Source organism: Lepidochelys olivacea, assembly GCF_965140295.1.
Source record: "Lepidochelys olivacea isolate rLepOli2 genome assembly, chromosome: 1".
In the NCBI taxonomy this organism is placed as follows: domain Eukaryota; kingdom Metazoa; phylum Chordata; order Testudines; family Cheloniidae; genus Lepidochelys; species Lepidochelys olivacea.
The window spans coordinates 229,324,224-229,339,337 of NC_140411.1; positions in this window are offsets into that span (position 1 = coordinate 229,324,224).

Consider the following 15,114-nt stretch of genomic DNA (forward strand, 5'->3'; position numbering starts at 1 on the left):
ATACTGAAAGTACATCTTAAAAAGGGAGGCATCAACCCAACAAACTGGAAGGACTTGGCACAGAAGAAGAACACAGTGGCGCCACACCAAACACCAAGCCACAGCTCACTTTGCGGAGAACAGACGTGCTCATGAGACAGAGAAGTGACAAAAGGAGAAAAGAAAGGGCACAACATCCAGCCAACAACTATGTCTCCTCCAAGATTATACCTGTCCCTTCTGAGGGAAAATCTGTGGGGCAAGAATTGGGCTCCTCAGCCACTTAAAAGTTCACCAATGAACTCCCTTGGCAGACATCATCCTCAAATCGAGAGATAGCCGAAGATATCATGTATATAAATAAAGGAGATAGAGTTCTGTTTGCTGTCATTATCTGGCTACTACGACCCATTCAGATTCTGCAGAATATAAGCTTTCTTCTAAATAAACACTTTCTAGCCCTTTTGTTTATGAAGAAAACCTGCTAAACATCAGCTCCTGTAGCACTTATATTGCAACAAGAAAGCTCTAAAAATAGGAAGGAACTGCCCCCCTGCATGGGTTTAAACCTGAAGCTGAATGAGACAGTTTAAGGACCATCTCTTCAAATATAATAATTATAAATAATTTATTCTGGCAATGGCACACCTAATTCACACCTCTAGTTCCTGCAGTTGTCACTGCCACCTGAATATTTGCACTTGGACATGGAAAGGAAGGACTGTATTACAGATTAGGCACTGGGATTTCGGAAACCAGTTTGGAGCTCAATCACAGACTTCCTGTAGGACTTTGGGCAAGATTCACAATGGAATAATGTCAAACTTCCCTCAACTTTTTTAGCTCAGTGGCTAGGCTACTCACACCCCTTCACTTGAGGAGGAAAAGATATTTGAACAGGCATCCAAAGTGAGCACCCTAGCCACTGAACTGTGGGGATTTGCTGATGTGGGATTTTGCTGTTGAAGCTCTTCTACTTTGGACAAATAATTAAAAAGTCATTGGGTGAGCAAGAGAGTGAATGCGAATGCATGCACAAGCATGAGACTGACTCTGCTGCTTGGTGATTAGAAGTCTCCCAGAGGATATGGGAGACCCAGAATCCAATCCCCATGCGCCAATGAGTCTTTATTTGTCCGAAGTGGAAACCAGCCTCAACTGTTGAAAGGGCTAGGTAGAAACTTTTCCCAGGAGCAAGTTATCCCGTGGATGCCTACCACAGAATTACTTTCCTATGACGCATCTGGTACTGGCATCTGGTATTGGTAATAGGATACTGGACGAGGTGGATCAATGGCCTGATCCAGTATATGGATTTCTATTTTTCAGTGACGGTGCAATGGTGAGAGTATTTATGGAAAAGGCCAATGTAGACAATGAGGTAACTTTTTTATAGCATCTAAGTGACTTAGGCTCCTAAATCCCACTGACTTGCAATGAGGCTTGGGCAGTTTTGTAAACTGTACCCAGTACTTACAAATGATTTGGTCCAGCTGCAAAAGACAAGACTAGGGGGTGACACCTGGGGATTAGGTGGTAGGAACCTGGTACAGCTTCCGCTGGGATAGCAACAATGGGAGCAGTAGAGGAGACAGTGGTAAGGACACCAGCTTCTATGTTATTTAGCCCTAGCAACAGTGATCAAATTTTAAAAAAAAAGCCAGTGTAGACACAGCCTGTGCTGCCCTGCAGTCAAGCACATTATTTGAAAATAGGACTTCTGTTATTAAGGAAATTCTTCCGATCTGAACCTAGTAAGCTATCAGCCATCCAATTCAGTGTGATTTCCCTTTGTTCCACCAGATAGAGCTACAGCTTCAAACATTTTCCATAGAGCAGAGCTGGTATATGCTTTTGGGTGAGCAGTCTGCCCAACTGAATGGCTTTCAGTTTTAGACAGGAGTTACTAAGGACACCCTTGTTATTAAAATGCACTTTCTACTGCTGCCTATCATTTGTAGGAAGTGGAAAGCTGGAGTTGATCAGCCGGACAAGTCTTAATCCCACTCTGTCATTTGTAGACTGCCCACAAACCAAAATAACAAAAACAAAACAAAATAAAGGTGGTGGTACTGGCTAAAAAGCTGTGCTAAAAGCCTGGCAATCACAATGAAAGGGTCTTGCTGCAGATGTTAGTCATGCATTTTTGGAAGGTGCTCAAGTAGTATGGTGATAGACATAGTCCAAGAATCTGAACAGAACAGACTATGAATAACTGTGGGCTTGGTTTTTGGGGTCTTTTTGTGTGTTTCGTTTTTAATACCAACCATATAGCAGCCTGGGCAAAGACCTTCTAAACCCTTCTAGATTTATACTTCAACCTTTACTCTCACCGAGTGGTTTGTCACTCTACAGGCAGTCCTGTTTTCTTTAGTGGGACTATCATCAGAGTAAGGAGTTACTCAGTGTAAGCATGGCAGACTCTTGTCCTTAGGGAAGTGGTAATCCTGTCATCTGAATCCAGCCCAGGACTGTTGTGACCACCTTACAGCTGTTCAGTGGCCTGTATGAAACGTGGTCTGGGCTCAGTCTAGTTCCTGATGGAGAGGTGTCCTTATTAGGAAGGCTGCCCTAATAATTGTCATTTAAGCCAAAAGAGCTTTTCAGTGAGCATGGAGACTGAATCCTTAGCAATTACCTCTCCAGACCCAGCATGGATACCTGGTGACAGTGGGGAGGGGAGGGAAAGGAGGCTGGTATCCATGCTTGCAGCTATTTTTGACAGCTCTGGAGACAGAAGCAATCTGGCACCTCTGGCTACTAAATTAACTTTTCAATAAGAAGAGATAACCATTTACATTTTTAACCCCTCCAGATTTTAATTTATAGGCTTTTGATAGTCTGTTTATTGCTTCTGAAATGTATCAATCCCACCCAAGGCATAATATTTCTGTAGCAGAACTGTAATTATTGAGCTGTTTGAAATTGCTAAGGAAGAAAAGTTGGAGGCAATTCAGGAAAATATGAACATGGGGTATTTTAAACAGAAATAATAGCTGCAGTGCAGCAATAAAGATAACTTGAATTAATATGTTCCAGCATCCATGAACAGCTATGTTTTCAATATGTGCAGTCCTAAAAAAACTGTTCTTTTCATGGAATCTTACTGATAGAATTAGTGTGGGAAGTACAATTTACAGGGCCAATTCCTCAGCTGGTGTAAGGCAGCATAGCTCCACTGAAGTCAGTGGATTGAAGCTGACTGAGGATCCGGATCACACATTATTCCCCCCTCCATTTCAATGGCTTTTCAGGTACAGCAGAATTTCAGAGCTTGCTTACGCAACTCCAGAGATGATGCATTAACCTGAATAATATGACTTCCTTAATCCAATACTAGAATTGCTATGGAAACCTCTTAGCAACACAAAGGAATAAAATGGATCCAAAAAGAACACAAACAAACCCTACAACCAGTCAGCTCAAATGGTACACTAGAGACAAAGAAAACAAAACCAACAAACTTTCTAGCTTCAGGGAAACAGAAGAAACAATTGTGTCACCTGATTTAATAACTTGAATCTGCAGCAGAATAGCTTCAAATTCCTCAGTGGATTCCCCTTGCCCCCATGGCCTTCACATCTTTCTGACTTTGAAGTTTGCACCTGGAATAGTAAAGTTGCTATAAGTGTCCACTTTGGACATTGTGCCAAAGGTTTCACTGTTCCCCTGTTCCAGAGGTTGTGCTCTTGCTTTCTGGGAAGTAATGTGTATTTTATTAGGAGCACACTGTGTCTCCCAGGAGGAGCTTTCAGCAGTGATTCTCTGTTGGGCTCCATGACAATACAAAGACCTTCCCTACGTTTTCAGCGGTAACAGAAACCAAGCTTTAGGGCCTTTTGCTTTGTGTGGTAAACTTGTTCACCCGGTGAGAATTCCCTCCATATAGAGTCTCTGTCATCCTATAGAAAACATTAAACATTGAGCAATATCCCCGCAATATGATCCATCATATACTGACGAATTGGATCTCAGGGATACAAGAAGTTTCAGCTTCTTGGCCAGGATTTTCAAAAGTGATTTTGGTACATCTTAAAGGAGGTTGAATTTCAGAGTGCTGATGTGCCATGCTTCCTGAAAAATCAGGAGCCTTGACAGTATCTGAAATTGGGTATCCAACAACTCTGGCATCCCCCCCCCCATAAAAAAAAAAACACCCGACCCAAAACCAAACCCATTTATTAGCTTTCAAAACCTTGGCCCTTATCTTTAGGAAAATTCTCTACTCCCCTAGTTAATCTTTGTGGCTCCATCTAAATAGAGTTCAGAGAATAGACCAGACAGGCCACCTGAGCAATTACTGTGCCACTGTGGGCCAGTACTGTGGAAACAACATGCACTATTGTGCATGCATTCAGCTGAGGATGATGTGGGGGGGGATGCTATAGTTAGCCTAGGTCAAAGCATATCTAATTCAAACAATGATGTGAATATCTATGGGACACTAGATTATTTTTCTGTGTGGTGTGTTAAAGCTGTACTGAGGAGGACCATATGATGGTTACCCGAAGCATGTTTCTCTGATATAGAAAAGGCCAAACATACATTATAGATCCTTTTACAGTATCAAAGCTATTTTCTGCGTTTTGGGTATCATTTTCAAATTGGGGGTGCCAGCTGTAGTTATCTGTGCATGGGGAGGGAGATGAATGTCTTTCAAGCCTGAATTAATGAGAGCTTTAATGAAGAAGACTGAGTGAGATTAATAAAATTTATTAATAGAGAGGTGAGACAAGCCATCCCAGATGTCTGTCAAAAACCCTGATGGGATCATGAATATTTAAGAGGCAAGCAGCTTAAAGGCTTAATGTGTTCCTTGATTTTCTTCAACTATATCTTATCTGCCAATAAACTATATAAAAGAATGGACATGCAGACGTACTGGAAATCAGTCCAGTTGCTTCTACTTATTTATACTAGGCTTTTGATTCACAGGAGACCTAGTGCTGGATTTTGCCCATATATGTGCACACACAGCTGCCATAAAAAAACGTGTCCATTGCACACATGTAATTGAGGGCTGAGTTGTCCTTACAGTAGCATCAGTTTTATTCCTTTATATAGCTGAGTGTCATCTAGACTACCTTCTCAGAAAAATTGAGATGTAATTCCACCACCATTTTGAAAGTATGAAATCCAGTTTTGTTTAGAATGCATCTAGAGATAGCACTTCAAACTTTCTTGGGGTTGTTAATTAATAATAGATGTTACAGAAAACATCAGAAAAAAATAAAAAACATTATTAACAACACTCTCTCTCTCTCTCTGATATAAAAATGCCTCCAGCCTGGTAGCGCGTTGAGCAAGGAGTGATTCTTAACTTACAAATACGGCACACAGAACCTACTTGCAAGAACCAAGTCTGTAAAGTAACAACTTGACATGTATGTCAGTAAGCTCCTGTTGTATGAAGTGCTATATGTTGTCCACTTTTTAAGGCACATTTTAAACTCAAGACAAAGCACAGTTAAGCAGAGAAAGGTGTGTTTCAGAAAGACTTAAGATGTGCCAGAAGCACTTCTTAATCAATAAATTAGTACAACCTCTCCCCTCCCCAAAACCTGAGGCCAAGAATAAAAAGACTAAGGCCTCAAATACTTAATCCTGGTGAACAGGGGTCTCCTCCTTAGCTCATTATTCTTTTCATCTCTGTTGACAGAAAGCCATTACTTAAGTTTTCAGGAACTGAATTCCTAGTAAAGCCAAAGATCAATTTTATAAAATTGAAACATTTAGACTTATAGCAAGCTGGTTGCCTGCAGTACACAGACTTGATGATTATCTGAATTGGTGAGTAAGGATTGGTCTTCAGCTTATTGCCAACACAAAATAGAGAGAGAGGCATTCCCAGACCTCATTAAATCTATCTGACCTTGTATCCTACCTAAGAATGTAGAGAAAGTTGAATTCGCACTCCCATAGCAAGTTATGCCTCTAAATAACACTGCAGTGCACTTTATTAGGAAGTCTCAACCTGGGAATTGTTTCCCAACTGTTTCCATATTGTTAACTGGGAGCAGGATCCAGCTAGATCCCTGCCTAGATAAAGTCTCCAAGGGGTCTCAGTATGGAAAAGGCTGAGAACCACTGCACCACATGACAATACCAGATGTTAAAATTCCTTCCTGTCCCCACATAGGATCAACTCACTGTGATACTTTGTGCCCCAAAGCAACACCCTGGCACCCCCATATTCACTATGGTGATATGATTATGATATGTTCTGTTCAAAGTATGCCTTGGAAGGAATCATTTTAAAAGTCTTGATCTGTCAAATGTTAATGTTCTGTTGGATTACATGTGCTATCATTGTATGGGAGGCTGCGTGTGTGTTACTGAAATATGTTATGAGGTTGGGAACACCCTCAACCAGCCTTTCAGGTACAATAGTGGAGAAGCCAGACACTAATGATGGCCCATTAAAGGAAACACACTCACAAGAACTACCCCGGGAACCGTATATAATGGAGACCTCTCAGAGAGAGAAATAAACAATGGAGACTGTTTGACTCAGTCATAGCAAAAGATCTTTCCAGAACGCTGGAGGAACCTATAAAGGAAGGGAAGTGACATCATCATTTGGCTTCACTCCCACCACAACTCATAGTTAGTAGTTGGCCAGAACCATCTGGAAATATGTCTGGGAAAAAAGACTCTGAACTGGGAGGTGGTCCCAGGCTGGAAAGGAAAATCCCAGCTTGTGTATTAAGGAACTATACCATCAGGGTGAGACATTGCTTGATTCAAATCCTGGGTAGATTATAGAACTCAGATCATGATTTTACTTTTATTTCTTAGGTGACCAAGTTTGATCTGTACACTTATTACGTAGAGTCACTTAAAATCTTTCTGTAGTTAATAAATGTGTTTTATATCTTACCTAAAACAGCGTATTTTGCTTGAAGTGCTTGGTGAAATCTGCACAGGAACAAGAGTTGGGGCATGTCCTTTCCACATTAAGGGAGGGGTGGACTGTGTTATAAACTTACACTGATCAGGCTTCTGACCAGGGCAAGACAGGATGGCTCTGGGGTCCAAGGCTAGGGAGCTGTGGGGAACTGGCTGGAGCCTCTCTATTGTTGATTCATGATTGGCTGGCAAAAGCATTCATGTAACTCAGCTGGATGTGTCCCTGCCTGTGGATGGCTGTGTAAGTGCAGGACCTGGAGAAGTTTGCAGTTTGTCACAGCATCACAGTGTGAGAGGGAGCCCAGGTTGGTAAGACAGAGAGCTCAGCGATGCCTGAGTTCCCAGTTGCACTCCAGGGAACCTGTCACACTCACATTAATGGTTCAGGAGTTCACTTAAAAAGTGAGTTTTTGCTCTCACTGGGGCTGATTCTTTTCCCAGGTAGAACAATGACAGCAGGAGCAGGCCTTTAACCAATTTTAGAGAAGTAGCCATAATTCTGCTGCATAGGGCAGCTAACCAGGTTCTAGTTATTGCAAAGCATAAATGATTTGTTTTGTAACAAAGATCCCAGAATAGTGGTTTAAATAGATACTTATGGAAGTATCTAGATGCCAATACAGTTCAAAACAAAAATAATATGATGATGTGTGGTAACAAGAATTCATTGTCTCATAAAAACATAGGACCAGATTCTAGCTCCTCCACTCATGTTGAAAAGTACCTGAACTCCCACTGAAGTCAATCAGACAACTTGAGAAGTAAGGTATGATTAGCTTTAAGTAAGGGAGTAAGCTTGAGTAAGCCTATGTAATTAAGTGTCACTATTGTAGGAAAAAGTTAATATCAGATGCATCCATTTAGATTTATACAACATCTCTCATCCCACAATGTCTTCAGATACCATATGTGGCAGGCATTAGTGAAATGCAACCACCTCAGGAAAGGAAGGCAGCAAACAAAAGATGTTGCAACAACAGAAGGGAGGAATCAATTTAGCCAGGACAGCAAGACAAATCCCTTCTATTAGGGTATAAAAAGTGTTATACATTAAACAGTGGAATGTTTAATGTCTGCAGAATAGACAGGAACTCCTGAAGAGACTTCCATGCCTCATGTAGTAATGGCATGGAACTTGATTTAGCTTGATCAGTCGGAAAGATGAATCAGCACTAATAGTATCTGAGCCACTTTTGGAAACCTAGATGTTTTAATCACACCCTCTCCCTTCCATATCTGTATTGCATTTTAGAGAAAAAGAGGATAGTCACAACAAAGTTTGAATCAAACTGTAATTACCTGACAAAGGAAGAGAACCCAGTTTCTAATCCATCATGGCATGACAAAAAAGAGCCAATAAACATGAGCAAAGGGAATAGACTTATTTGGAGTGCTGGTCTCAGAATGTTTCCTTCATTGTGATATTGTGTTCACTGCATTGTTTTGTCATGCTGCTTTATTGGGCTGTATAGAATGATGCATCAAATTGCCACGACATTGTGTTTTCACTTCCTGGTTTTTGGGAGCTATGAATGTTGCAGAGGAAGCACCCTGAGCCACATTGGGGGGTTAGGATGAATGTGCCATGAGGACAATAGGCCAAAGAATTCATGAGCCTCAGCTGACTTTGTTGCCACCCCTCTTCTCTTGCAGATCCAAGAGTGTCATTAACTGATTCTGAAAGGGGCAGTAACTATTTGCAGCTGGTGGGACAATCACTATGATGAAAATCCCTTGGAGGATAAGCCAAAAAAGACTGGTCACCTTGATAGCAGTGTGTGGGGCTCTGAGTGGGGCTGAGAGCATCATTTTGTAGGGTGGTGATGTGATCGCACTGATTTGAAGCTTGCAGTGAATAAGCACTTCTGGTCTCTGCTGTTCCATTTGTAGTTGGAGTGTTTTGCACAAATTTGTCTCTTATGGGGAGGAAACCCCCCCATCCCATCATGCATTCTATTTAAAAACTGGTATTAGTGTAGCCGTCAACAAGGCGCCTCATTAATTCTGGAGATGCTCAGCAGGGGGTATTCTTTTTCAGCTTTAAAAATAGCAGGAATTAGAGCATAACAGAAGAAAGAGGGGCTTCCACTTTTAACAAAGCCTAATATATTTCTGTTACAATGTCAGTATCACTCGTTTCATTTGCTTTTGCTTGCTAGCTCATAGGCTTTCATTTAAAGGAAGTAAGCGCCTCTCCCCCTGTCCCATCTCTTAGTTACACTTCTTAAAGATTTGATATGTGGTCCTAATATTTATTCAATCTTTAGTCTACTGAATATCCCCCACAAGGGGATGGGTAATGGGATGCAAAAGCCTTTCACTTCTGCCACTAATACACACAACTCAGGTTCAGTAATGGTAGTGCTGAACTCAATCCTTTGTGACAGCTTTTCATTGATCTGCTAAATGAGTTGGTAGCCTCGACAAACTGATCAACAAAAACCCCCACCAACATTAGTTAAGAGGACACAGTTGGATGGGCTTGAGCTCTAGCCACCCTTCAAACACCTTGGACACATGTACTAAGAAAAGAGGTTATGTTTGTAGATATGTCAGCTAAGAAGCTTTAAACTCACACAGTTTTGAACAAGACTGGTTTCAGAGTAGCAGCTGTGTTAGTCTGTATCCGCAAAAAGAACAGGAGTTCTTGTGGCACCTTAGAGACTAACAAATTTATTAGAGCATAAGCTTTCATCGGATGCATAGAATGGAACATATAGTAGGAAGAAATATATATACATACAGAGAAGGTGGAAGTTGCCATACAAATTGTAAGAGGCTAATTAGTTAAGATAGCTATTATTAGCAGGAGAAAAAAACTTTTGTAGTGATAATCAAGATGGCCCATTTAGACAGTTGACAAGAAGGTGTGAGGATACTTAACATAGGGAAATAGATTCAATGTGTGTAATGATCCAGCCACTCCCAGTCTCTATTCAAGCCCAAGTTAATGGTATCTAGTTTGCATATTAATTCAAGCTCAGCAGTTTCTTGCTGGAGTCTGTTTCTGAAGCTTTTCTGTTGCAAAATTGCCACCCTTAAATCTTTTACTGAGTAGCCAGAGAGGTTGAAGTGTTCTCCTACCAGTGTTCGAATGTTATGATTCCTGATGTCGGATTTGTGTCCATTTATCTTGGACAGATAGGGCTAGTCATGTTTAAAATAACATGTTTAAAAATTGCTGATCACAATTAACCCTGGGTGTGGAGGGGCTAGGGTTGACCACACCAAGTTAACATGTATTCAACAATTACTTTGCCCACACTAGGTACCAAGGCAGGCTTAAAAAATGTTGGCAAACAAGTTCTTTAAATCATAACCTATCTTCCTAGTCCAGACGTGACCCTGGAAGTGACTGTTCAGGAACAGAGTACAAAGCAGAGCTGCAAGCCCGTGTGGGGAAAGCTGGCCATGCTACTGCCCTGTTCTACAGCCAGTTGGCAGCAAACCAGTGCTTTTTACAAATACTAAGGCTAGTGAATATATTCTTTTTCACTTGCCAGTGCAGCTTCAGAATTGAGGGATACACTGGGTAGAGTTACTGGAGAAAAAAAAAATCAATATTTTTGCTTTTGTGACTAACGAAGAAGGCATTTGTAGCCCCCCTTTTAATCTAGTTTCAAATGAAACCAGTGATGTATCTGGAATACAACAATGATATTTCATCACCTGGACAGACAGCCTAAACTCCCTCATAGATTTTCACCACCACATCAACCCATTTTAAAAACTCTCTGTACAACACTCCCACACTAGCATCAACTTCCTGAACATCATGATCAGCTTCAACAATGGAACCTTAGAGACCACTATACACAAGAAATTCATGGGTCACCACACCTACCTTCATTGATTCAGTAATCACCCCAAACACACCCAGAAATCTGTTATCTACTGCCAGACACCCAGATACCACAGAATATGCTCCAAGGAGAAAGTCCGGGATATACACCTTAGCATATTTAAAACCACCTTTACCAAACAAGGACACTCCACCAGAGTAAGGGATTGTATCATGGAATAGGTCACCCAAATACCCCAATAGAACATGCTTAATATGTAAACAGAACCCCCTCCAACTGGACACCTGTGGTTGTCACCTACCACCCCACACTGGAACCTATAAGGGATATCAAACATTTACAACCCATACTAGATGGGGACCACATCCTGAAAGAAATCTTTTCTTAACCCCATTTTCTGGTCTTCAAACACCCCCCCCCCCAGTTTCTCTAAGCTCATCATCAGAAACAAGCTCCCCGTCGACCAGGACACATCAGCTCAAAGTGGCACCAGACCGTGCCAGAACAACAGATGCAAGTCCTGTAGATATATCTCCATTGCTGTGATGATCTACATCCCTCCCAACACACCTTGCTAGATCCATAGGTCCTATACATGCCTATCACAACATGTGGTATACCTCATTCAGTGCACTAAATGCCCCAACAAAATCTATGTGGGTGAAACGATATAATCATTATGCTCTGAAATGAGCTCCCAGAAAAAAAGGTTAATGACAAGAACACCCTGTCACCTGAGGGCAAACTCTTTTCATAAAGCGATCACTCTATATCTGACCTATCAATCCTCATCCTTGAAGGAAACCTGCACAACACTTTCAAAAGATGAGCGTGGGAGCTGAAATTCATAACTTTGCTAGACACTAAAAATCATGGACTGAACAGAGACACTGGATTCATGGCTTATTACAACAATCTATAACCCAACAACCCCCATTTCCCAACTGGAGAGATGTCAACAGGCCACCTTGAATGGTCCCTTGAAATGTGTGTCAATAAAACAATCTGTTCCATCTTCTATTTAGCTGTGGCACTCTGCATACCATTCCCAGACCTGAAGAAGAGCTCTGTGTAAACTCAAAAGCTTGTTTATTTCACCAACAGAAGTGATCCAATAAAAGATATTACCTCACCCACCTTGTCTCTCTAATATCTTGCAACCAACATGGCTACAACATCACTGCATACAAGAAATAAGATAGTAATATATTTTCTATATTTATAGACAATTAGCACTTCTCTAGGTTTCCCAGGACAACCTGTCTCCTTAAATCCATCTTCCAGATTGTAAATGTTCTGAGAGATGAACTGTCTTAGACCCTGCACAATACACAAATGCTACATATAAGGTGCCACAGGACTCTTTGCCGTTTTTACAGATCCAGACTAACACGGCTACCCCTCTGATAAATGCTACCATATTATTTATCATGTTTATTGTATTGGTGCTTGGGGCAAACCAAGATCAGGACTCCATTGTCCTAGGCACTGTACACACTGTACAGAATAAGAGATAGTCTCCTGCCCCAAAGAGCATATATTGTTGGTGCTTAATAATAAGTTTATATATAAAATTTATTATACACATTACTCGCCCTCATGGTTACAGGGAAAAATCTTGAAAATGTGATCCTTGTGCACCCTAAAGACTCAGATATCAGAACATAAAGAACCCAAAATATATTTTGTTTTATAAAACTAAAACACTGATGATTTTTTAAATCAATTACATTATTGGGGGAGCTGACATGAATTTTGAATGGTTGGGGTTAGCAGTATCTAGTCATTACAACAAGAAAACATTAACATATATTTTAATTAATTCTTCACTTTAATCTAGCCTAGCACAAGAAAGATTAATTTGTTATGTATCCACCCCCCACCCCCAGTTTATCTATTTCCTAACCACCTTCACAAAACAAAAACAAAAATCTCACTGTAGTGTTTCTCCTATAAGGTAAACCTTCTTCTCTTATTGCTTGGGTATTTCCTGGTGTAATAAGATCTGTATGTATCCTAATTTCTTACCAATAAAAACTGTATATATCCTAATTTCTTACCAATTGGGCTCATTTTGTCTATAAAAATACTGAAGCAGCTCCTGGTACATTCTATTCTCCATAGAATAGACATCAAATGAACACTGCAGGGCTGCTGCTGGCAGTGTTGCTTGACTGACTACTTACAGTTGTGACAGGCTACCAATTTTTTATTATATTTATTTACAAAATTAGACCCCTCTGCAAAATTTTGCTCCTGGCTAAAGCTTGTTTTACAAGGTCTCAGTAGAAGAGAATATTTGTACACAGTCAAGAGGGAAAAAAATGTCCTTTAAGTTTTAGAAGCACCAAAAATTAAGTTCTACCCTAAAATTTCCGGCCCATTTTGTAGGTTTAAAACTGAAAATGACAATTAATTTTGAGAGTGAATGGAACCAAAATCCCAGATCAAAACACCCCCACTTTTTCAGAAGAAAGGAATCCAAACCCTGAATTTAATTCCACAACTGACCTGTCTCTGTAAAGGCATGATCCCCATTTGGGAGTCATGGAAGGAGACATCAAGATCTGGATCTGAATTTTGCTGCATGGGCCAATATCTACTTTGCTTCAACACAGTGAACAATCATATCCAAATTGTACCTGTGTTTTTGGAGTTTTTAAAATTGCAAAGCAGAAACCACTACCGTGTAATCTAGGATGGTCAGAAGAATGGAGGGCCTATTTTATGAGAGGACACAAAAAGAGCATGGCTTGTTTAACCTAGCAAAGTGAAGGCTGAGAGGATATTTGACTGCTCCCTGTGGATATGTCTACACTGCAATTAAAACCCAAGGCTGGCCTGTGTCAGCTAAGGGGCTGTTTAATTATTGTAGATGTTTGGGCTCAGGCTGAAGCCAAGGATCTCTCCCCATCACATGACAAGTGTCTGCCTTTGCTTCCCCTTCCAGAGTCCCCTGAAACAATCCCAGTTGTCTTCCTGGGTGCACATGGCCCTTGTGGAACTAATTTATTACAGAAGAAAACCCCATGCACATAAAGCCCAATGCATAATCCAGGCAATACCTGAAATACAGCTCTGACATCTCGCACAGCACCCCAGCACAGCCCTCTCTGTCCCTCTGGCTTCCGTTCTCCAGCTCTGAGAGTCAGCCGCCATTCCCTCAGCTGCTTTCAGCCTTTAGCCCTCTGCAGCCTTCTCTGGCTCAGGCAGGAGAGCTGGTAAGCCCCTCCACCATCTTTGGGGTCTTGCAAGTCATCAGGCTAGCCCCTCCACTATCTTCCTAACCTTGAGTCCATTCCAGCCTCCTGGCACTAGCTCTGATTCAGGAAGCTCAGGAGGCTAGCCCCTCCACTGCCTTCCTGATTATTCCTCCTCCTTTCCAGAGATGGCCTGTGGAGAGCTTTCTGCAGCTTTCCCTAGGAGACTGGAGGAGGTCTCTGATTTTTCCTGACTCTCATTCACTAGGTTTCTCTCTGATATTCTATAGCCCCCAAATGCCAACCTGTTTCATTTACAGGGACCAGCCACACCTGGGTTGCACTTGTGTCATTTAGAGTTGCCAACAGGATTAAGAGTTTAGGGTTTTATAATTCATGGACTTTCAAATCAAAGAGGATTGGCTAATATGGAAAAAGGTGAATAAGGTGACTCTAGACTTTTTTTTTTTTGAGGACTGTCTCTAAAAGCAACCGTCACTAATGATATCCTACGATACTCCATTCCACAAACAGAGACAGGGATCTGATCCTGCAAGCCCATTTATGCTTAATTTTACTCACATGCATCATCCCATTGATTTCTCACTGGACAACATACCCCAATAGCTGCAGGATTGTGCCCATGTTTGTCAGGACCAGAGGGCTCAGGTAGCTCTTCTCCCAGCTTGCAAAAATCCTTAAAATAAACAACCAAGGCAATAATTCCTCTGCTCAAACTGAGCACTTCGATGGATTTGTAATCAGTAAACCATAATATTTAGCAACTTGATCTAATAATGTCTGATCTTAATGGCTCCTCCTGTTCTTCTTCACAGCTCTCTGAGATCTTTCAAATGTATAAGAAAGAAAAATTGATTTCCATTCACTGTCTAAAGGAATCACTCCAGGAAATGATTCTGAACATCTGTACAATAAACAAATCAATATTATATCTTCACTGAAAGCCATCCTCCCACTGCAGCTACCATTATCTTTACTTTTGCATTTTAGTAGATAATTGGTATGCATTCATAATAGAACTCTCCACTTTATGTAATGTTGAGAATGTCAGAACTTTACCGTCAATGAATTAGGTGAAAAGACACCTGTGGAATGGAGGAATATTATAGTTAGGGATACTAGTTTTCTGTAATTAAAATACCCCCAAAATTCTCTAATAAGAAACCATAAATGTGTGTTTTTCCATGATTAAAATGAAATGC